Source organism: Ursus maritimus, unplaced genomic scaffold (genome assembly GCF_017311325.1).
Source record: "Ursus maritimus isolate PB19 unplaced genomic scaffold, ASM1731132v1 scaffold_32, whole genome shotgun sequence".
NCBI classification, from domain to species: domain Eukaryota; kingdom Metazoa; phylum Chordata; class Mammalia; order Carnivora; family Ursidae; genus Ursus; species Ursus maritimus.
In genome coordinates this window covers 6,624,694-6,647,173 of record NW_024425786.1, presented here as the reverse complement: position 1 = coordinate 6,647,173, position 22,480 = coordinate 6,624,694, and the positions used below count along the sequence as shown (strand labels likewise).

The 22,480-nt window shown below is 55.8% G+C and overlaps 1 protein-coding gene across 1 annotated transcript in view; it reads right to left on the bottom strand.

Annotated features, from left to right (window-relative positions):
• SPSB1 (splA/ryanodine receptor domain and SOCS box containing 1) overlaps positions 1-8,959 on the bottom strand; it is a 28,289-nt gene extending 19,330 nt beyond the window's left edge. The window contains exon 1 of the mRNA XM_040645753.1: positions 8,846-8,959. The gene's annotated coding sequence lies outside the window, so the exon portion shown is untranslated. The remainder of the gene's footprint in view (positions 1-8,845) is intronic.
• Between the last annotated feature and the right edge of the window lie 13,521 nt (positions 8,960-22,480).

Genomic DNA, 22,480 nt, shown 5'->3' with positions numbered 1-22,480 from the left:
GATCAAATAAACTCCCCTCCCTCCGCCTCCCCACCTCACACATCGGCGGTTGCAGCCCAGAATTTTGCAAGAGAAGCATGCCCGGAGCGGGCTGTTATTATATCAGAACCCAGCCTCTGCGCCTGGCTGAGTGGCTGCCCCGCTCTGCCCGCTAATTAGGGCTCCGGGCTCCTGGGAGCCAGGACTCGGGAACACGCTTTGGCAGGGAGCGTGCTCGGGGCGTGCTCCCTGCGAGCCTGGCCACGGAGCCCCCGGCAGATGGTGCCACTGCCAGCAGGACGCGCCCCCCCCACCCCATCCTATCTGCCCGCTTGAGGAGAGATGCCTGGGGAGACCCAGGAGGGCTGCATTCCTCTCAAACAGGGAGTAAAAGTAAGTCTGTGCCCCTAGAACCCATGAAAAGCATCGGTCCCTTCCGGGAAGTTCTGACAAGTGATTTTGGAGAGAAAATCCCGCACGGTCCAGAGCTCTAGCCTCTGACCTCAAAAGACCAAGAACGCACCTGCTGTAAACACCTACGGAAGGACCCAAATTACTCACGGCACTTTCAGAAAGGGCTCAAATCAGTTGAACCCTGCCCCTGGGAAATCAGCGTTACATTCATACAGAGACTAAAAATTAAAATAAAGAGTCACGGCTGCGGCCCCAGGCAAGGCTGTGACGCCATCTACCTGTGCCTCGTTCGGATGAGAAGCCCAGTTCTCGGAGGGCCCTCAGTGACACACAGTGACACCGAGTGACACACGGGGACCTAACCAGCAGTGTACTGAGAGGGAGAGCGGCAGGGGAGCCTACACTGGGGGCTGGGCGTCCATCCGGCTGGGCCTGCCTGGTACCCCAGAGACAGGGCGCGGGAAGGCGGGGCAGAGAGCTGCACCCGGCCAGCTCCGCGGCAGCAGCCCACGGGAGCCCAGGGGGAAAGGCTCGGGTGCGCCGGGCCCTTCTTGCCTCCACCTGGCTGGGGGCAGAAGCCTACGAGCCCCGGGGGAACTGGGTGGCCCAGCGGTGAAGCCTCCCCTCCCTGAGGCAGGTGCCCAGAGGCGTCTCCGCAGGGAAATAAGGGCTCTTGCAGGAGCCCTGGCGCACCTGCAAGACAGCCGCTGGCCAGCTCGCTCCAGAGCCCGCTGGCCTGCAGTGATTCCCCCAGCCACCTGCCTCCATCAGGGAGGCCGCAGGAACAGAAGTCTGACCAAGCCCAGGCTTTTAGGCCCGGAGGCCTGAGTGGGAGCGGGTTACACCCCAGCCTCCTCCGGTGGGATGTGCCAGCTGGGAAAGGTCACCTCTGAGAGTGATCCCTTGAGACTCGATGGGCTGGCTGCCAGGGGAGTTAGAAGGCCGGTCTGCCTATCCCGCCCTACAGACCCAGGTGATGCTCTCAAACCACCCGGGGGACGGGGGGAGAAGGAGGGGAAAGGAGCGCCAAGGATTTCAGTGTGGAATTGAGAAGCCAGAACGCTCGTCATGGCATTGGGTGTGCACAGTAGGTGCTTAATATATGCCACTCCCTGCTTTCTCCTGCCCCCTTTTAACACCGGGGGACACTGATAGAATCTTGAATGTCTAGTGCAAAAGAGCAGTGAGCAGGGAATGCCAATGCCAATACCAGTCACGGCCTTAACCGGCGGCCCGAGGAGCCCAGCCCCGCCCCGCCAAGGGGGCGTCTTGAGGGCAGCCAGACGCGCAGGCACCCGCCACCACGCTGCAGAAAGAAGGTGAGGAGGCAGGAAGCCCCACGTGAGGGGGAACCACCTCAAGACCTGCAAATGAAATAATGGGGGCTCCTTAGGTCAAGAGCAGGGGCAGAAGTCCCAAGAACTTTCTCCGGGAGGAAGAGGCTGTAGGGATGTTCTCCAATGATTATGCTCACAGGAGGAGTTCTCAAAGTGGGGGTCCCCGGACCAGGAGGTCAGCATCACCTGCTGGAGAAGCAACTGCTTGGGCCCCACCCCTGACCTACTGAATCAGAAACCCTGGGTGGGGGGGCAGCGGTCTGCATTCCAGGGAGCCCACCGCAAGATTAGGACGCTGGGGGTTCAAAGGCTTTACAGCTCAATGTTTTGGAATCTGGAATCCATATGAAAGAAGAACTACTGGGCTCGGATTTACAACAATTTGTAAAGAACTGCTTGTCCTATCTTGATTTGAAATATTTCAAATGTTATACAGGCTCGTAAGAAATCGCAATCCAGAAACATATAAAGTAGAAATTAAAGGGTTCCCCTTCCACTGGGGGTAGTCCACTTAGAGCAAAGGCTCACACCCGCATACCACTCCCCAGTGTGCTTTTTCCGAGTCATCACAGAGTAGCTCCCGTGTCCATTTTATGTGTTAGGAAGCGTACTGTTCACTATGACCATCTCTGTCATTCGTCTGTAGAGACGAACGTGGAGGTTGCTTGCAGCGATGGTCCCCTGTGGGGTTAGGGATCTCTCCACAGCAGGGTGGCCTGAGAACGGCTTCCTCTCATGAGTTTGTGGCCCCGGCTTCCCTCATCACTCTCAAAGTGTTGGACCTCAGAGCCCACACCCCGCTGCCCATTTCTAGCAGAAGATCAAATGTCCAAGCAACCTCCCACTGGACTTCCTGGTCTTTGAACTGGCCCCGGGGGCCGAAAGGTGCTCAGATTTCTGCACGGCTAGCTGGACGGAAGGCTTGTCACCTGGACCTCAGCTGGACCGCAGCCAAGGAACTTGGAAAGGATTCTAAAAGGAATCAGGCCTTGTGTCTCCTTGTGCAACCTAATCACCGTTCCCTGGGTGCGATTTCACGGAACTGAACAGGATGCCGAGGGAGAGGTAAATCCCCACGCCTCACGGGCCGGCCCACAAAAGGACTTAGCCCGACTTCTAAAGCCACGGTGGCTCACAGACTTCCTGCTCTAGGTTGCTGGACCTCCTCCTCCTCTTCTGCCCGCCTGGGAAGTCCTGAACACCCTGGGCCACCAACTGGACAAGAGGGGTCTCTTGTCCAAAGCAAGTCCAAAGGCAGAGACTCAATCGATCCTGAACTTCCAGTCTGCCGAAGGGTCCAGGTGCCAGATGCTCACGGCACCAGCTTGTCACGGGGCGGGGGGTAAGGCAAGGAGGCAGGAAGTGGCCTCCCCAGCTGGGGCTCCTAGGAGTACTACGCAGCCGTCAAAGATGCTGGCTGGAAGGACCACTGTAGGAGATGCAAGGAAAAAGGTTTGCGATGGCAAGTGAAATGGAGGACACCAACTGTATCAGCCCTAAGAGTGAAATCTAGAACATACCATACTGGCATGTACGGGAAGAGAGAGGAAAAGGAAACCAGAAAATTGAAAATGTGTCTGTGTTTCGGGTGATGTGCTTATGAATTTCCCTCTCTTTCAGATTTCCTTACCGTTGTTTTATTACTGTTGCAAGAACATACGTGGCTGAACGCCCATGTCCATCGGTGGACGGGTGGGTAAACCAACGGCGGATCGTACCTACAAGGGACGTTATTCAGCAATAAAGAATAGAGGATTGACACATGCTACAACCTGGACGAATCTCAAATGAAATATCGATGCCGACGGAAAGAACCGGATCAAGGGCCACAGGTGGTATGAGCCCACTGATACGATAGAGCCAGACTATGTTGACTCCACAGAGACAGAAAGCATATTGGTGGCTGCCAGGGGCCAGGGAAGGTGGGGGGAAGTGGGAGTGACTGCTAACAAGTCAGGGCCTCTTTTGGGGGGGGGGGATAAGAATGCTCTGGAACTAGCCAGAGGTGCTGGCTGCATGGCATCATGAACGTTCTAAATGCTGCTGAATGGTACTCTTTCAAACCGTTGTTATATTATGTGCATTTCACCTCGACAAACAAAAAAACCACACGTGGGAGAAAAACGTCCACCTGTCCAAAATCTACATGGCAGGAGGTGGGTGCGGAAGGGGCTGGAGAGCAGAGCGAGGCCCGGAGCTCGAAAAGGTCTGGCTGGCGGAAGCAGGCCTGTCAGCCAGGCTTCCATGCAGGGACACGGCCAACAACACTCATATGTGGGGAGTAAGGAGTCTTCTAGAGCTGGGCCGCTGGCGCTCAGGGCTCCCCACCCCAACCCCCCTTTCTTTCCTCCACAAGAAAAAGTGCAGAGCTGTGGTTTGGCACCCCCGGCGCCTGGACACGGCACCTGCAGATGGAGTTTCTCTGGCGGGATCTGGAGTGCGTGCCTGCATTTCTGAGCCTGCGCCCAAAATGTGGTGGACAACACACGCAGGAGCGCCCCGGGCTGAGGACGAGGCCACGGAAGGACCCCCACGTCCCGGCGATCACCGTCTGCACACTCCCCGCTTGGCGACCGAGGTTGGGTGAGGAGGGCCACGCTAGAACTCCCAGGCCCCTACTTTTGCACAGAGGCCACTCCAAGTTGGCAGAAGCCCTACTTTGCGATACCAGGAGACCGTCCTCGCGGCGCAGGTCCTGCTCACACCGCTGTCAGCCGCGAAGCCGCGGCACGGGGCTTTGGCCCAGGCTGGCGCGCGGTTGGACTGGACCTGTCGCCACATGAAAACCTGCTCTCGTGGGTTGAGTTTCTGGGTTCTCATGAGGATTATCGCTCACAGACCTGGAGAGACCTAAGCCTCTCGGGCTGGTGCTACCGTCCTCCACTGACCCTCTCTGGCTGGACTCACTCATGGAAAACATGGGAAGTTGGGAAAAACAGGACCACGCGCAAGGCCTATGCGGATACGGCAGGTGCTTACGAAACATCCGGGTTGCATACTCACCCCCTCCCACAAGGACCTGCAGAGCCCTGGTGGGGGGCACGGGCTTCCCAAGACCTTCCTTTGTTCCCTAGTCCCTGAGGACCCCAACTAAGCGGATCGTTCAAAAGTGTGGGCTACACATGGTCGGCGTTTAGGAGAGAAGGGTGGCGTCCCGCCTGCGCGGGCACAGAGCACCCTCCCCAGGTGGAAAGTGGTGAGAACGGGCAAAATCAGCAAGACAGTCGCCTGCAGAAGTGATCCAACCTCAGAGGCGGTCCGGACATCTTCAGCTGATGAGCACTTGGAAAACCCCCAAGTCCAAATAAGCTGCCTTAGGGTTGGCAGTCATCCCAAAACTATTTATTAGGCACCTACTATGTACATACAGGTAGAAATGCTTGCCTCTGTGGAGCTTAGTCTAGTGCGGGAGCTAGATAGCAATCCTTTGGACAATGAATGCAAACTTTGAGGGCAGAGATTTTTATCTGTCGTGTTCACTGCGGCATAGGAGGTGCTCAATAAACAAGAGTTGAATGAACAGATATCTAACGCAGGGTCAACTAATCTGTGTCAAAGAAAAATAAGGCCGAGTAGTGAGGACACAGCAAGAGATGGGAGCAGGTGGTAAGGGAGGGTTTCTCTGATACCGTGAGATGTGGACAGAGACCTGGATGAAGGAGAGGAGAAGAGCACGCGCCTGCTCCAGGGGAAGAGTGTTCTGGGCAGAGGGAGCAGGAGGTGCAAAGGCCCTGAGGTGGCAGCACGATTGGCATGCTGGGAGAATCACAGAGGGGCCCTAGGGCTGGAGCACAGGGAGGGGAGGCTGTGGGAGGAGGAACGGTAAGAGCTACGCAGAGAGCAGGCACACGGGCCTTGCGGGCCAGAGTCAGGACTCTGGGCTCTGTCTTCAGTGTGATGAGAAACCAGCAGAGAGCTTTGAGCAGGCAGAGGACAGGTGTGACTTCGGCTCTAACAGGATCGTTTTAGGCTGCTGTGTTCAGAAGAGGCTGCTGGCGGCCAGAGTGGAAGCAGGGAGCCCAGCTGGGGCATCAATGCAAGGATGCAGCTTGAACCTAAGGGTAGTAGAAGCAGTAGGATCCAGAACGTCACCAAAATGAACTATCACCCAATAGGTGACGTTAGGCCTGTCTAATGAAAGGGCTTATTGAAGAAAGGGCTTGTTTAGAACAGCTAGCGGTGAGCGAGCACACGGACCCAGAGCCCGGGAAGAGGGCGGCCTAACCTACGGACCCAAGGACTCCAGCCCTTGTCACATCTGCCCTTATGGTCACGGCCAAGATACCAGGTTATGAAACAGGAGGGCCATTCAGCCGGTTTCCCTGAGCTCTGGGTCTGGGCTTCCCATTTGTAGAGGCAAACACCAATCTTCAGCACACTCGACTGTCCTACTCCTTACTGTATGGGAACAAAGTACCTCAGGTTTATACCTCAGTCTCTTGTGAGTTTGGTAGCTATCTCTAAACTGTATCAAAATTGGAGATGCTGGGGGAAAATAATCCAGTTCCTGAATCTACAAAATGTGGGTGAACCACAATGACCCCAAGAGCCCAGCTGGCCCCCTTGGGATCATCATCTGAGTAGCCCCACTGCCTCCATCCAAGGCTTCTTGGGACTGAAACAGGATCAGTCAAGGACAACTTGTTTACCAAGCGCCTACGAAGAGGGAGAAGACACAGGCAGTCTGAAGTGGGCCACTCGGGCTTCAGCTTCAGCTCCATGAGCTGGGAGACCCTGGGCAAGTTCTGTACCCTTTCTGAGCCCCAGATTCCTCTTCTACCGGAATCGGGGGATGACTGCTCAATGTCATGGGTTTGCTTTGAAGATAAAATGAGGAGCCCGTAGAGAGCCTGGCACTTAACGACCCAACACGGGTGATGCATTTGTCATTCAGGGCTTTGAGGAGAGGGAAGGAAGGCAGAGAGGGAGGGAAGCCGGGAGGGTTTCTGGAGAGAGCGTCTCTGGTAGCTTTCCAGTGGTGGAATGCAGCCACAGAACAGCCACAGAGAACAGCCGCCCCGAGGTGTCGGTGACTCAGCTCCGTGCTGCCTCTCACCATCTCAGGCTCATTAATGACGGGAGAGGCCTCCTCAGGAAGCCCTCAGGTGCTGAAGTGGCAAGGCCAGCGGAGGGTTTGCCTGCCTCTCCCGACACTGCCTGGTGCCTCCCCACGTCCCCCATGGAGACTGCCCCAGGACGCAGTGGCAGCTGCGGGGGGGGGGGGTCCTGGGGGTCCTGGGCTCTGCTGAGGCCAGGTGGCCGGGACACACACATCTGGAGAAGTTTCTTGGGAAAGCAACTTGGACCTGGGCTGAGTCTATCCCACTTAAAACAACTTCGATCTGGGCTGAGCCACCTATCACATTTGAGAACACAAAAGGGAAAAAGGGAAATTGGCCTGATACCCATTTAACGGGCTAGTCCCAGATGGCAAATCAGGGCAGAGGGAAGAAGAAGCCAGAGTGACTGTGTTTGCTTCTCCAGCAAGCTTGTCAGCACAACTTTGGAAACGTAAGCAAGCCCAGCATCGGCCATTTGGGCTGGGCCAGGTCCCCCCGGTCCTAGGTCCCCATGAGGGGTGCAGGTGCACGCCACATGTGCTCGCCTCGGCACCATCAGACAGACCGCGTTCAGAAAGTTACTTCCTCTGCAAGCCGGACTTGTCATAAAATACAACCGGCAGCAGGGTACCTTCACAGGGAAATGGGGGGCAGAGGACGCACCCCACACCCCCCAACGTCACAGCCACGGGCAGCTCAGACCACAGACCCAGGTGTGGGGACCTCTCTGCCGGCCCCCTCCCGCTGCGGCTGGCCCCGGGACTGCCTGCCTGGCCGGGCAGCGAGTTTCCACAGCTGGAGGAAGACCACAGCTTTTCTCTCCCGCCGAACACACTGGATATTTCTAAGGCCGTCCCAAGTTTCCGTTCCCATATCAAGAGCGCCTCTTTTCTGCTGAGGCAGCGAGACCTGCCAGCAAAACAAGCGGCCGGGACCCACGTTTTCGTAACACAACGCCTTCCCTTGAAACGCGCTGGAGTGAATCACGGAGGTTTAATAGTATCGGCAGCTGGGCCGGTGGAAGGAATCCGTGTGAACGCGGACGGCGCAGCTCGGCCGGTCCCCGCGCACCCTGCCCCAGCCCCCAGCCACATATCCCTCCTCTCTTGATTGACAGCACCCCCTCTCCGGGGCCCCCAAACGGAAAACCAGACAGGACTGCAGTCCTGCACGGGGAGCCGTCCAACTCCTTCCCCGAGAACACAGTCCCTTTCGGGGCCAGGGAACAGATCCCCCTGGGCCCCGCATCTGGTTACGCCTGGCGCTGGCTGGAAATGCAGAGTCTCGGGCCCTCCCCGGGTGACCTGTGCCCAGGTCTCGGGCAGGCTGTGGAGGCAGAGGCCTGGAGGGAACACGCATCAGAAAGAAAACGGAGGGGCGCCCAGCCCTCTCCAGGAAGCAGTCTTGAAACATCACTGGCATCTACCAGACCGAATCCAGAAGCTGACAAGTCTCACAGGAGTAACGGGCAGAGCCTGTCAAGGCCCCGTCCTTCTGCCGGCCCCACCAGAGCAGGGGCACACGAAACAGGCTGTAGACTCCCTGGCCCACACCTTCTAGAAGCCCCCAGTCACTCGGGGTCTGGGAAGACCAAGGTTTTGGTGACACCACTCCAGACCCCTCCTCTGCTCACAGTTCATCAGGGACTCCCTTCTGCCCGCCCTCCAAGGCCTCCTCAGCTCTCCCGATAGCCTTGCCTCCCCAGCTAGCCACGCCAGCCTTACTACTCTCCGGGGGCCTCACGCGTTCTTGTGGCCACACCTGTTGTGATGCTGACCCTTTCACTTCAAACAACCCCACCCGCTGGAACCCCGTCCCTCTGTCTGTCCTGGCACTCTCAGTCACAGAGCCTTTCCCGGCCAGCCTCACACACACATCTCCTTCTCCCACAAAAACCTCCCCCGGGGTCACCTCCGGACCCTGGGTCCTGCTGGAACCTAGAATGCGGGTCCCTTGTGGCCCCAAGGAGCACCCTGGCTGAAGCCCACAGCCCTGCCCAAGAGCCGCCCCACACGGCCCGCCAGCAAGTGGCCTCATGGTCTCCCGGACACCTACCAGCAGATCCAGAGTTCTGGAATGTTCCGGGCCAGTGCCTGGGGAAAGCGTCAGGAGAGAAGCCCACGGGCCCTCAGGCTGGGGGCAGAACTGAGGAGTGGAAGCAGCCCCTGGAGCCCCGGGAGCAGGGTGCCCTCCCTGCCAGCGGCCAGGCCCGCGGGTCCCCGGGGCCTCCCTTGCCGGGGCTGGATCAGCCCTGGCCTGAGTGAGCTCCACCGTCACCAAGGGGAAGCGGCCCTTGGTTACCAGCAGCCTGGAGAACACAGAAGGCAAAACAAACACCGAAGCCGCTCCTCCATAGGCCCGCTCCCCGCTGCTGGGAACAATTACAAGGTAACAGGCCAGTTTTTAAAAGCCCTCCAGAAGGGAGGCTGTGGGCCCAAGGGGAGGCCACTTTGTAACCCGTTCCCTTCCTCCTGCTGCTGCGGCACCCTCCAAGACCGGGCCACCCTCCCTCCAGCCCCTTCAGGGAAGCCCAGAAAAGCAAGGCTGGAAGTCACAGAGGAAATGGGATAAAGGCAGAACCCCACGCAGACGCTGTACCCATTTCAACAGCCAGTAAGTCGAGGTTTCAAAACGACAGGTGGGCCCAGCTTGGCAGCGGTGGAGGTGACGTCCCCGTAGACCCCAGCCCGGCCCGTGGGGGCAGCCTCATGACAGCACCGTTCCCTTTGCTGCTTTCCCAGCCCCCTTCCAGCAATGACCAGCTCTCCTGTCCCCAGACAACTTGTCATGAAATGAACAGAAACTCACCAGCTTCCTGGGCTCCAGGCGGAGCCGGCGGGCAATGGGCCAGGATCACACCCAGGCCACGGCCATTCCCCCCCAAGGCTGTCCTCAGGGGGTGCTTCAGGCCCAGTGTGGGCACTGATCCCCATCTGCTTCCTGTTAGAGCAGACCTGGAACCCCAGTTGGGTCTCGCAATCCTTGGCAGTTGGGTCTCCCCCAGGCGGAGGCACCTCACGGCCAGGGCCTCAGCTGTGTCCCACGTCCCCATGAGCAGAAACTGAAGGGGCATTCCCGTGGGAACAGGGTAGGGAGAGAGCTGAGGGACACTCCTCGGCCCCTGTCTCTAGGTGTCCCCCAGGTGGCGGGGGGAAGGGCACATGCAAGGAGAGGTTTTCTGTCCCCCACCATCCCCCGCCTCGGATTTATACCTGAGCCTTTAATATTTTCCAGCACTGATTCAAGCCATGCTTTCTCTCTCCTATTTCCACACCGAGAAGGTGGGGGCTTCCCTCCGTTTCCCCCCAGGGGACAGACTGCTAACTCTGGACAGGGAATGTGCCAGCAGGTCTGAGCCCCCGGCAAAAGGAAGGGCCACTAGAATATCTGTCTTACCTTCTGGAATTACCCCCTCCACCCCACACCACCCCACCAGACACTCGGGACAAGTTTTCCCCAGTCTTAGTTTAGTCATGGTGGTCTCAGACTAGAAGAGCCCACCCTGGCTTTGGGGGCCTCCTGGGACACAGAGACAGAAGACACAGAGACACAGAGACAGAGACACAAACAGACAGAGACTGAGGAACAGAAAGAGAGAGAGACAGGATGATGTAGGAAAGGAGGCACAAGGAACAGGAGGTGGGAGGCTGGAGGCCCTGAACCCTTAACAAATGTCCACACGGGGACCCAAGTGGCCAGCGTGTCCCCATCAGGAGGGCAGGGCTGAGGATGGGAGTGGGAGCTGCCCACAGAGTGGCTGCTGACCAGGGGACCCTTTCCCAAGCCAGACGGGAGGGTGAGCGCTCGTGCCTGGAGGGGAGAAGGGTAGCAGAGCGCTAGGGTGCACGTCTGCCCACCCCCTTGCCCTGCTCTCTCACCCGCAGTAGAGGGTTTTCCGTCCCCAAACCAGGGAGGTCTTGAAGTTAAAACCTCAGGGACCAGGCAGGCCAGTGTCTCCAGGGCCACAGAGGGGTCTCCTGGCCAGGTGCAAGGTTCCCGCCTGGGCCGTGCTCTGGGCAGAGAGGCGGTACCAGAGGCTGTGGCAGCTCCGTGGGGAGGGCCCGGTGTCTTGAGGTGTACCCCCACCCTTTGAAAAGAACCCAGTACCTTTGGAGGTGAAGCCCTGGCTCCCCTGGGTATCAGGAGCCAACCTCCCAGTCTCCCTGCCCCACCTGGCCAAGTCCCTGCTTGTCTTAGAGGGACCAGGGGCCAACTTCCGCCCCCACCCCGCCCCTGTCACAGAGCTGCTCTTTTCAGGGGGCAGGGCTGAATGGCAGGGGTGAGTCTCAGATCCCCACTCTGACATGCTGGGAATTGAAATGGAGCATTTCTAGGACAACCAGACAGAAACTACCAGAAAGCTCCCCCCCAATCACTTGAGTTAATGTAGTTTCTTCCAGACCCTCAGGTATGGACTTTATTCCGAGAGGGGGAAGTAAAGGGGCCAAGAATCACTGGACTAAGACCCCAGACCCTCCTTGGAGCCTCCCTTCCCCTTTCTCCCTTGAGGACTCTCCGCCTGGGCAAGGCACCACGGCTGCTTTCCCCAGCAGGAGCGCAGCTAGGGAAGCTGTACTGAGCGGTGTCCTCTGTTTAAAAACCCATAAACTGGCTTTCTCATTGTAGTCTTTCCCCTCACATGGTGAAGGAAAAACGTAAACCATCAGGAAAAAGTAAAGAAGCTTCTTAACGCAGCCTTGCTCCTTTCTAACTACTAATGATCCATCCAGCAAATTCAACAGCCTGCCTGGGCAGGGCTTGGGGTGGGGAGACTGAGGCCACAAGCCACGGGGTCTGCAGCCTCACAGGACAGTCACAGCAGAAGCAGGTGCACGACCTGTGGGGGCTGCGGAGACAGGTGGGGGGTGGGCAGGCTGTGGGTGGAGGAAGGGCTGTGCCCTTCGAGGGGTCCTGACACAGGGCTGAGGCGTTAATAACAGAGATGAGCCGCGGGAGGCGGGCAGGAGAGACACTCTGGGCAGAGAACCCGGCCAGCGGTGATGGCGTATTTGGGAACCCAAGGGAGGTCAAGTGATTACAGCGGCAGGGGCATTTAGTGCAAAAACTAGTAAGCATGTGCGTGAGACAGGGTCTGGAGCAGGATGGCCAGGGCCTTGAACCCAGGAAAGCAAGGAGAGAGTAATGAATACGGAGTCTGCAAGAGAGCAGAGAGAAGCAAAGATAATAATCTATGTGATGAGGCCAACATTTCCCAGCGCGTAGTGGGTCCTCAACTCAAAGAGTACCGGATGCTCACATGGACCTCCCCACGAGGGGGACACTTTGGGGCATTTTGCACCTGACACGTATTAATGCATTAGGTGGCATCATAATTATTGCTCACATGATCTTCCGGTGGTCAAATCTCAACTCCAAAGGTCATCTTCCAGCCACTGAGCACAGAACCAGAGAACCACCACCTTCTTTTAAAGCTTCTTAAAACGCTTTGCTTTGGAAAAGGTGTGGCTGCTGTGGTGGGAAGGACGGCGCACCGGCAAAAACTGAAACAAAATTACCAGGAACAAATGATCCAGCAACTCACCGCTGGGCATACACTCGAAAGAATCGAAAGCAGAGTCTTGAGCAGGCATTTGTCCACCCACGCTCATTATTCACGACAGCTACACGGTGGAAGCAAGCCAAGTGTCCGCGGACAAACGGACGGAGCAGCAAAGTGGGGCAGAGCCACACAAGGAACGGCATTGAGCCTTGAAAAGGAAGGACGTTCTGCCACGTGCCGTAACACGCGTGAACCTGGAGGACATGACGTCCAGGGAAAGAATCCAGTCCCCAAAAGACAACTACTGATGACTCCACTTCTATGAGGCCTCGAGTAGCCAGATACATAGACGGGAAGGGCCACGGTGACGCCAAGGGCTGCAGAATGGGGAGGGGCGCTAGTGTTTCATGGGGACAGACTTTCAGTTGGGGAGCACCAGACAGTTCTGCGGGTGGCGGGCGGGGAGGCTGCAGAGCAGTGCGAAGGTGCCACTGAACTGGACGCTGAAAAGTAGTAAAAACAGTAAATTTTATGTTATGTGTATTTTACATAAGAAATACTCTGTTTTTCTCAGTTGTTTAAGCGTCCGACTCTTAATTTTGGCTCAGGTCATGATCTCGGGGTCCTGGGATCGAACCCCACTTCGGGCTCCATGCTGGGTGAGGCGTCTGCTTGGGATTCTCTCTCTCCCTCTTCCTCTGCCCCCCCCCACCTGTGCATGTGCTCTCTCTCTCTCTCTAAAAGAAATCTTTTAAACAATGCTTCATTTTATACGAAAATAAGGATGAAAAACCCTGAGGCATAGAAAAATTAAGTGAGGAATGTGGGGTCCCTCCACCCCAAGCTACCACGACACACGCTGAACAAGGCAAAGGCGCGTGGCCAGCCACCCCTGGCTTGCCCCGCCCGCCTCCCTCTGCCAGCCGTGGCCGAGGTTGTCCGCACATGGAGCTGTCTTCCCAGGAGCCAAGCTGAGGGGGAAATCAGCCCAAGCAGAGATAGAATGTCACCATTTATTTGGCTCACAGTCTCCTCAGACCTCTTGCCAACCTCTCTTCCTCTCAGTTAGAATAGGGAAAAGAAGGGCTTGGCTACTGGCAGGGCCCAGTCTGTGCGGGGAGCGGGGGGCCGGGGGTGGGGGGTCTCACTTGCTATTTCACACCGTGAGTGCCTCACACACCTGACAGGGAGGCAGGACTGGCAGGAGCTACAAGTGGGCTTGAAAAGGAAGATAATTTATGGAAGGCTGAGCCCAAAATGGCTAGGAAGCTGGGACAGGTTGCTGTCCAGGAAATGACTCATGTCTCCCCTGGTCCCTTGGGGCTGCTCTGGGAACAGACACTGCAACAAGGAGACGGAGGTTCTCAAGGTTCTCACAGGAAGGCGGCTTCTGGCAGATTCCGCCCTGGACTAGGGACCTGCGAGACACCTGGGGCGGCTGGTGCCCCGCATGGCCTGCGAGGGCGGCTTGGTCCTTGCTCACGGCCCAAGAGCACGGAAGCCTCGCTGAAGGGCCACCGGCCCAGGGTGCCCTGTGGACTCGTTGCCCTCTGCTGCCACCACCCACACTTCCTGTGGCCTCCGTAACCCTCCACACGCTCAGGCTACAGAATCCAACGACCTGACTTCGGGTCCCAGCCGCTTCAGGAAAGTGCTCTTCTGAAGTCACAACCTCCTCATCAATAAATCGAACAGCCCCAAAGAGCATCTTCTCCATCTCTCAACCGTGCATGAAAATACCGACCACGACCTTGACCTTAAATCATTGGTTTCCTGCTCGGCAAGGCTCCCACCCCAGCTCCACTGCCGGCTCTTCCTCCTACCCCTTAAACACAGATGTTCTTGACCAGCCCACCCTCCCTGGGGTCCTCTCCTCTCCTGGCTCTCAGGAGCATCTCCCCTTGACCTTGACACATCCAGCAAATAGCATCACTCTAAAGGCAACCCTGCCCCCAACTCACACGCAGCTGCCCCCACCCCACCCCGACTCAAACGCGGGTCCCTCCCAGCCTCCACATCTCTGCCAATTTCTGTCCTCATCCTCCCAGTCACCCAGATTCAAACCCCTCACTTCCCTGGACTCCTCTTCTTCTTGGCTTCCCACGTTGGCACCAAATGGTGTAAACTCCTTCCCCCCATAATTGCTCCAATCTGTCCCCACTCTCATGTTTGAGTCACCATCACTGGCAAGGCGACCGCAAGAGTCCCCAGACTGGCCTCCTTGCCCGCAGCAACTCTCCGACCCAGCCCACACAACCCAGCTCCCTAAAACACTCATTTCGACGGCTTTCTTCATTTTGAAAATTTGTTATTCAAAAATCTATACAAGGGACAGATATTTTCAACACCTCAAATGAACAGCTGTCAACAGTTTGTCACGTTTGCTTCTGGTCCTTTTCCTGCACAACGGTCAAATGGCCAGAGGACTTGAATAGGCAATTCGGGGCGGGGGGGGGGGAGGTAAATGCAAATGGCAAATACACTTGTATGAAGAGATGCCCGACCTCCCTGGTAGACAGAGAGACACAGAACTGAACTAATAATGAGTGATCAGTTAGTACCCCCAGGTTTCTATATAGTCAGTGCAGAAATCACGCCCACTGCTGGTGGGGGGAGAGGAGCGCACGCCCACGTGGCCGGCGCCATCTGAATTGACGCAGCTTTGGGGAGACAAAATCGACACAGAAGTCATCCCAGCAATTGCACTCCTGGGCCCACAAGAACAAAAGCGCCCGTCCTTGGGGCATCCGTGTGGGTGTTTATTACAGAGACACTGCCACTGTCTGCATCTCCAGTTAAGTGTATCGTCACGGATGGAAGAGTCATCCAGTGGACAACTCTGGCACGTCTGTACCATGAACCTTACACAGCAATGTAAAAACAGGGTTCACCTTACAACCCAGCAATTGCACCACTAGGCCTTTATCCAAAGGATACAAAAATAGTGATCCGAAGGGGTACCTATACCCCAATGTTCATAGCAGCAACGTCCACAATAGCCAAACTATGGAAAGAGCTCAGATATGCATCGACAGATGAATGGATAAAGAAGATGTGGTCTATATCTATAATGGAATATTACTCAGCCATCAAAAAGAATGGACTCTTGCCATTTGCAATGACATAGATGGAACTCGAGGGTATTATGCTAAGCGAAGTAAGTCAATCAGAGAAAGACAATTACCATATGATTTCATTCATGTGTGGAATTTAAGAAACAAACAAATCAACATAGGAGAAGGGAAGGAAAAATAAAATAAGATGGAAATAGAGAGGGAGACAAACCATAGGAAACAAACTGAGGGTTGCTGGAGGGGAGGGAGGGGAGGGAGGGGATAACTGGGGGATGGGAATTAAGGAGGGCACGTGATGTAATGAGTACTGGGTGTTATATGCAACTGATGAGTCACTGAATTCTACCTCTGAAACTAATAATACACTATATGTTAACTAAATGGAATTTTAATAAAAATAAAAATTTTAAAAAAACCAAGGTAGAACAACACCAGTGATCCTGGAGGCATTTCCACGTGCATTTAGAGAGTAGAGCAATGGGGATACAAAAGGCGAGCCAGTTTTAGTAAAAGAATGCCGTCCCCAAAGATACATGCATGTGTATCACTAAGCAGGCAGGAAGGTATATGGAGCTATTTGGGGCATATTAACCTTCAGTAAAAGGGTTACGTTAAAGTAAAAACAACCAGAGGATAACAGATGTTGGAAAGGATGTGGAGAATTGGAACCCCTGTACTGTCTTGGTGGGAACGTAAACATGGTGTAGCTGTTGCAGAAAACAGTATGGCGGTTCCTCCAGAAAATTAAAAATAGATTTACCGGACGACCCAGCAACTCCACTTCTGGTTATACCCCCAAAAGAATTGACAGCAGGGTCTCAAGCAGATATTTACACACCTGTGTTAACGGCAGCATTGTTCACAGAGCCAAAAAGTGGAAGCAACATAAGCGTCCCTCGACAGATGAACTTGGGATAAGCGAGACGTGGGACACGCACACAATGCAGTACTATTCAGTCTTCAACAGGAAGGACAACCCGTCACACGCCGCAGCGCGTAGGGCCCTTGAGGACATGATGCTTAGTGAAATAAACCAGTCATAAGAAGATGAGTACCGTGTGATTCCACTTACCCGAGGTTTCGCGAGGAGTCGGATTCTTAGGGACAGAAAGGAGAATGGCACTGGCGTGGGGCGATGGCGATAAAACAGTACACTTACCATGATGAAAAATAAATACATTTTAAAAATTACTTTTTAAAATGCTGTTCTATACAAAAAAAAAAAAAAAAAAAGTGTCGACAGGTACGAAGGAGCCCGGAAGGGGAGACTGCTGCCATCGGGGGTCAGGGCAGCGGGTTCTCACCCACCTCACGCCCAAAGGACAAAGTTCAACCCCAGCACAGGTACCCCAGAAGAACCTGGTGGTATGCTGGAAGGCACCAGAGGCCTGCAGATGGACATGGCCAGTGCGAGTGACCCTGTTCACGGGGACCGAGACAGTCCAACTCGACTTCCCTCTTCTCCCTCCCTTCCCCTGAGCCCAGTCGGAAGCCAGCATGGGGCGCGGCAGGGAGTGATCTGAAGGGTGTGGGAGCCCCCAACATAAGCCCCAGGACTATTTCTTTAAAGCAAAGTACAAATATAGTGTGTCACCATTCCAGGGAGAAAGAGAAACAGTGTATTACACGCATGGTTACATAAGCACAGCAGATCCGGATAGACCCCTCCCCAAGAAAATGACTATATTTGACACTCTATGGAGGGGACCAGGGTGTCTGTGGAACAGGAGTCGACTGGGGGAGACTTTTCCCTATCTGCTGTATTATACCTTTGGAATTTTGAACCCTACAAACACTTAAAAGTGTTACAATTTTTGTTTATATTAAAAATTAGAAATAGGGGCACCTGGGTGGCCCACGTAGGTGAAGCGTCCAATTCTTGGTTTTAGCTCAGGTCATGATCTCACGGGTCATGAGATCGAGCCCCGGGTTGGACTCCACGCTCGGTGGGCAGCCTGCTTGAAGATTCTCTCCCTCAGCTCCTCCCCCCACTCACTCTCTCGCTCTCAAATAAATAAATAAATCATTTTAAAAATGAGAAATAAAATAGAATTTTTAAAGGAAAAAAAAGAAATTAGAACGGTGGCTGCCCGAGTTTGGGGGTGTGTGTGTGAGGGAGAGGGAGTCGTTTTTTAATGAGGACAGAGTTTCAGTTTTACACGCTGAGGCGTTCTAGAGACAGATGTTAGCAATAGATGTAAAACCCCGTAAACGTGCCTAACGCTACTCAACCGTACATTTAAAAATGGTTAAGATGTGCCGTGGACTCCCAGGCTGTGTCCCCCAGAAATGCGTATGTTGACATCCTAACCCCCAATGTGATCATATGAGGAGATCAGGCGTTTGGGAGGTGCTGAGATCCAGAGGGCAGAGCCCCACGAATGGGGTTAGTGCCCTTCTAAGAAGAACCCCCAGAGAGATGATTTCTCTCTCTCTCTGCCAGGTGAGTATACGGTAAGACAGCTGTGCACCCGCCAGGAAGAGGGTCTCGCTGCACACCACACCTGCCAGCACCCTGATCTCGGGGTGGGGGGGGTCCAGCCTCGCGAACCGTGAGACACCCGTGTCTGCTGGTGAAGCCCCCACCTGCCTGCTCTCTCGTAGCAAGCCGGGATGACTAAGACAGATGGTAAAGTCTAGTATGCGGATTTCACCGCAACGTGAAAAAATAGAAGGCTGGGAAGACATGCTCAGGGGTTACCGTTACTTTGGGGCGGGGATGAGAGGGACAAAAGGGAAGCGGGTCGTAGGCAAACGCGAAACACGCTCCCCAACGTGTCTGCCTGAAGATACGAATGTGCGCGTCTCATCAGCCCGGCAGGGTCGGGCGTCGGAAGGTTCGCGTGTCGGAAGGTTCGCGTGTCGGAAGGTTCGCGTGGGGACCCCGGGAGGAGGTGATTCGAACTTCTTTGTATTTACATATGACGTATCCCTCAGGGTCTTCGCAATGAGTGCACGCTGTAATAAGCGGGCACGATGAAGCTATTTTCATGATGGAAAACATTACATACAGAAAGCACGGGGGTTGAAAGCACCAAACCCCATCTTTTTTTCTGTGCAGAACTGACGACCGTAAGCGACGCTGATTCAGATCAAGCGGTGTCTCCCGGGAACGTCTTGTGAGAAAAGCCCCAGCAATACGCACATGCCCTCTCGTTCAAACGTGCACGATGTCTGTCATGATGTCCTCACTCTAAAGCCTTCACTGGCTCCGTCCTGCCTATAGGATCAGGCCCAAACTTCCGAGCTGGGGACCACGGGCTGTTCCCACACTCACCTGAGCCCAGTTTGTCACAGAAAGGCTCGCTCCACTCCTTGGCTTGCTCTGACCAGCTACTCCCACCCCTGCCGCCCCCCATTCGGCTCACACACGTGCCAGTGTCAAGTCAACCCACTCACCTACCTGGGAGGCTGTCACTACAGAACCAGGAGACCCTCCGGAATCGCCTACAAGTTCCACATCACCTTCAACGACAACTAACGAACCAGCCCGCCAACCCCCCAACTACAAGGGCGCAGTCCCGTTCTTCTCCACGAGCTCATTAGCCTGTGAAGAAACCCTGGTCTGCCCCGGCCTAACTCAGACACCTAGCAACTGTTCAACAAGCTTTGGTGAGAAGGACACCTGCCTACCCAGAACGGTGGTGTGAGACCCATGCAGACTGTCTGGTTTCTCTTTCTCGGCACAAATGTGGCCACCTGCTCGTGGGCCACTCTGGACCAGCCGTCTGTCGCTCAGGGCAACCTTCCTCCCTAGACTCTGGGAATCAGTCCTGGAAAAGGCTCCAAAAGCTTCATACCATCGAAGTTTCGAGAAGACAATGCCTGTAGAATGACACTACCCACGGAATGTTGTCCACAGCCCTCCCATCCACACCCAAGCTCACTGTCTTTCCAGCTGTTCATCACAGTCTCCCAGACTCCAGCACGGCCTTCTGGTCGGCTGTGGGGCTCACCTTCCAGCACACTCTCCGCCCCACTGTTTCGTGCCCTCCTCGTACATCCCACCCCGTCCCACATCGCCGTTCCTGAACACTCCATCACTCCCTGCCTGCAAACTCATTCCCCTCCTGCCCTGGCGTGAAGTCCTCTGCCCAGGGAACATGCCCTCCATCCACTCCGGATTTCACCTCTGCCCCGCTCTTCAACTGTGCCTCCCCATCCAGGAACCCCTCAACTGGCAGCACCCAGCCCTAATGCAGCAGGAAACACCCGTGTACCTTCTGGTATCTTCGGGACTCTTCAAGCCTCCTGCCTGGGATGCCTCCGTCGCTGCCCCGCGCCCCCCGGGGATTCTGCTATACCGGTCGGAGCGCCAGCACAAGTTTTCCCCGTGATCAGCGATCCCAGAAAATGCAGGGCCCACACTTACTAGCTTAACGAAGACAGAGCAGTGGTTCTCGACTGGAGTGATTTTACCCCTCAGGGGACATCTGGCCACGTCTACGGACATTTTCGGTGGCTAGGACCAGGGCTGGGAGATGCCACTGGTACCCTAACTATCCTCCAGAGCAAGGATAGCCCCCACATCAAAAAATTATCCTGCCCATAATGTCACCAGTGCCCCAGCTGGAAAGCCAGAGAGGAACGGACGTGGTGTGCCCTGGGACAAAACCACCTTCGTGTCACTGTGGGCACAGGCATAGCCCAGGACACCCGCATCTGTGACTCTATCAGGGCGGGGAGTGGCACCCCAACTCCATGGCTCTCCCGAGCACGTTGAAACTGCATCCCGACCCCATACCCAGCCCTCTGTGTCGCCCTGATTGAGACATTTGACCGCCGTGGGCCTTAGGTTTCCTCGGCTATAAAGTAAAGTGTCGAAGGAGATTGGCTCTTCAGCAAATGGGGCTGGGCAGATTCCTGAAGCCCTGGAAAACTCGTTTCTGAGTTGGGGGAAATAGGATACGGCCTCCCAGAGTCACAAAGCCCATCAGCATCCTCATGGCTTGGAGACAGTCCTACAGGACGGACAATGGCAGGTGTTGTTTAACTCTGGGGTTCCCACACCCGACAGAAGGGGACATTCTTCCTGCAGCACATTTCCCCACAACACTGTGAGGCACTCCGGTTGGCAGGGCCTCTGAGCCTTACGGCGCCGCTGCTCTGTGAGCCTACGATGAGCAGGAGCCCCGCCTCCTCCCACTGCCCTGACCATCTGGCTTGAGGAGTCGGTGCAAGAACGTGCTGGAGTTGGGGATGCTCTGCTCCGTCAGGGAAAGGGACGCGGACCTGCTCCCGCTCTGCAAACTCTCGGCAGGGTCCACACCCTACCCCCCAACCCCATAGTGTATGTCACTGGAACGCTCGTTTGTGAATGCAAGGTCAGGGGCTCGCTTTTTGGTGGGTGATAGCAGCTAGTTCTGAGCCGCGTTGGGACCCATGCCCTTAACCCAGACCGGGGTTTGGCCAACGATGACCCATGGGCCAGTCTGGACTGCTGTCGGTTTTTGTCAATAAAGTTTTATTAGTACACAGCCATGCCCTTTTGTTGACATACCATCTCTGGCTACTTTCCTCCTCGCTACCAGTAGTTGCAAAGGAGCAATCACGTGGTCCACAAAGCCTAAATATTTACATCTGGCTCTTAGAGTTTGATGACCCTTGGCCTAGACCTAAGGAAACGTCGTCTACCGTGGAAGAAACAGGCCAAACCTCTCCCCCAAACTCCTCCAAGGGCCCGTTCCTCTAGGTCCAGGCCCCCGCGTCCACGTGCACGGGATGACACGATACCCAAGCACAGAGCGGTGCCAGGATGCTGCTGTCTGCCGCACTGTGCCTTCCCACGCCCTCCTTCCCCGGGCACCTGCTCTGGCGTCCCAGGAGCGCTTCCCCACCACAGCCTTCCCTGGGCCCCGGAGATGCCCCCTCCCTTCACAAACCAGAGCCCCGTTCACAGCACCCCATACCAGCCTTTTTTGGTTATGCACTGGATCAGCAAACTGTTAACTATATACCCCCCAAAAGATATATTATGCACACACGATCCTCACCTGTTTCTGTATCAACAGATAACATACATTATGAAACACACATCAAAAACACAGAAATTAAACAGGAAGAGGTTAAAAAAAAATCAAGCTACGAACTTCTTCCCCCACCCTGGCAGACCGTCTCAGGAGAGGTGCTCTGGAGGCTGCGGGTTCCCAGCATCAGCTGGTGCCCGCAGGTGCTTGGGCCTCGAGGTCGGGGGCCTAGGCTGCTTTCCCAACAAGGGCAGCAGCTTGATCCAAGGACGAGCAATCGTCCTGCTGCCCACCCAGCCTGAGCACCTGTCCCAGAGGACCCCTGGGCTGGGGCAGGCTCAGGGTCTCCGAACCCAGGAGCTACCTGGCTGCAGGCAGGAAGCAAAGGATTGGGACCACCCCCTCAACCCAGAGAAGGCACCAGCTCCTCCCTCAATAGCAAACACTGTGGCCCATCCAGGGGGATTTTTGTGTTTTGACTCAGAGGCAGTAAGTCTTTCAAACTAAGCCAACGCAGACTGAACTGCAGTAATGAGGAAAGCCCCTTGGACACAGCCGGCTTGGGGTTCGCGCTTCTGCCAGGCCTGGGAGGGAAGATGGCGGGTGAGTGGGGGCGGGGAGCAAGCTGGGGCTCCATCCTCGGAGGTGGTTTCTCTGGCACAGCAGCTCCAAGGGGTTCTCAGACCTACCCCCCTGTTCCCACACTGGGCCTCCAGCAGCCCCCGCTCCAGTCCCCCCACTCCCCTTCTCGGCCTTAACCACTGCTCAAGGGGTGGTCTGGGATGCCCACTTGGATGCCACCCACTGACCTTCCACGGACACTTCAGGGGGCTCCGGGGGCTCCCGTAGGGTCGTCTGGTGGCCTCCTTGGCACAGGCTTAGAAAAGTGACCTGAGCAGCCCTTGGGGAGTGCTGGGACCAAACCCAGGTCTTCCCCAGCAGGCCCGGGGAAAACGCCTCATTCCCCAGGAAACCTCAGGAGGGCCAACAGTCCCCCCGACCAAAGGCAGGGAAGGACAAACTCACCCCCACGGAGAACATTCCTCGTGACCTCTCCAATGCCAGGGGTCAGCCCAGCCACACCCCTGGGGACACACAGAATGCACTCTGACCTCAGGGACCCCCAGACCCCTTGTAGCATCTTCTGTCT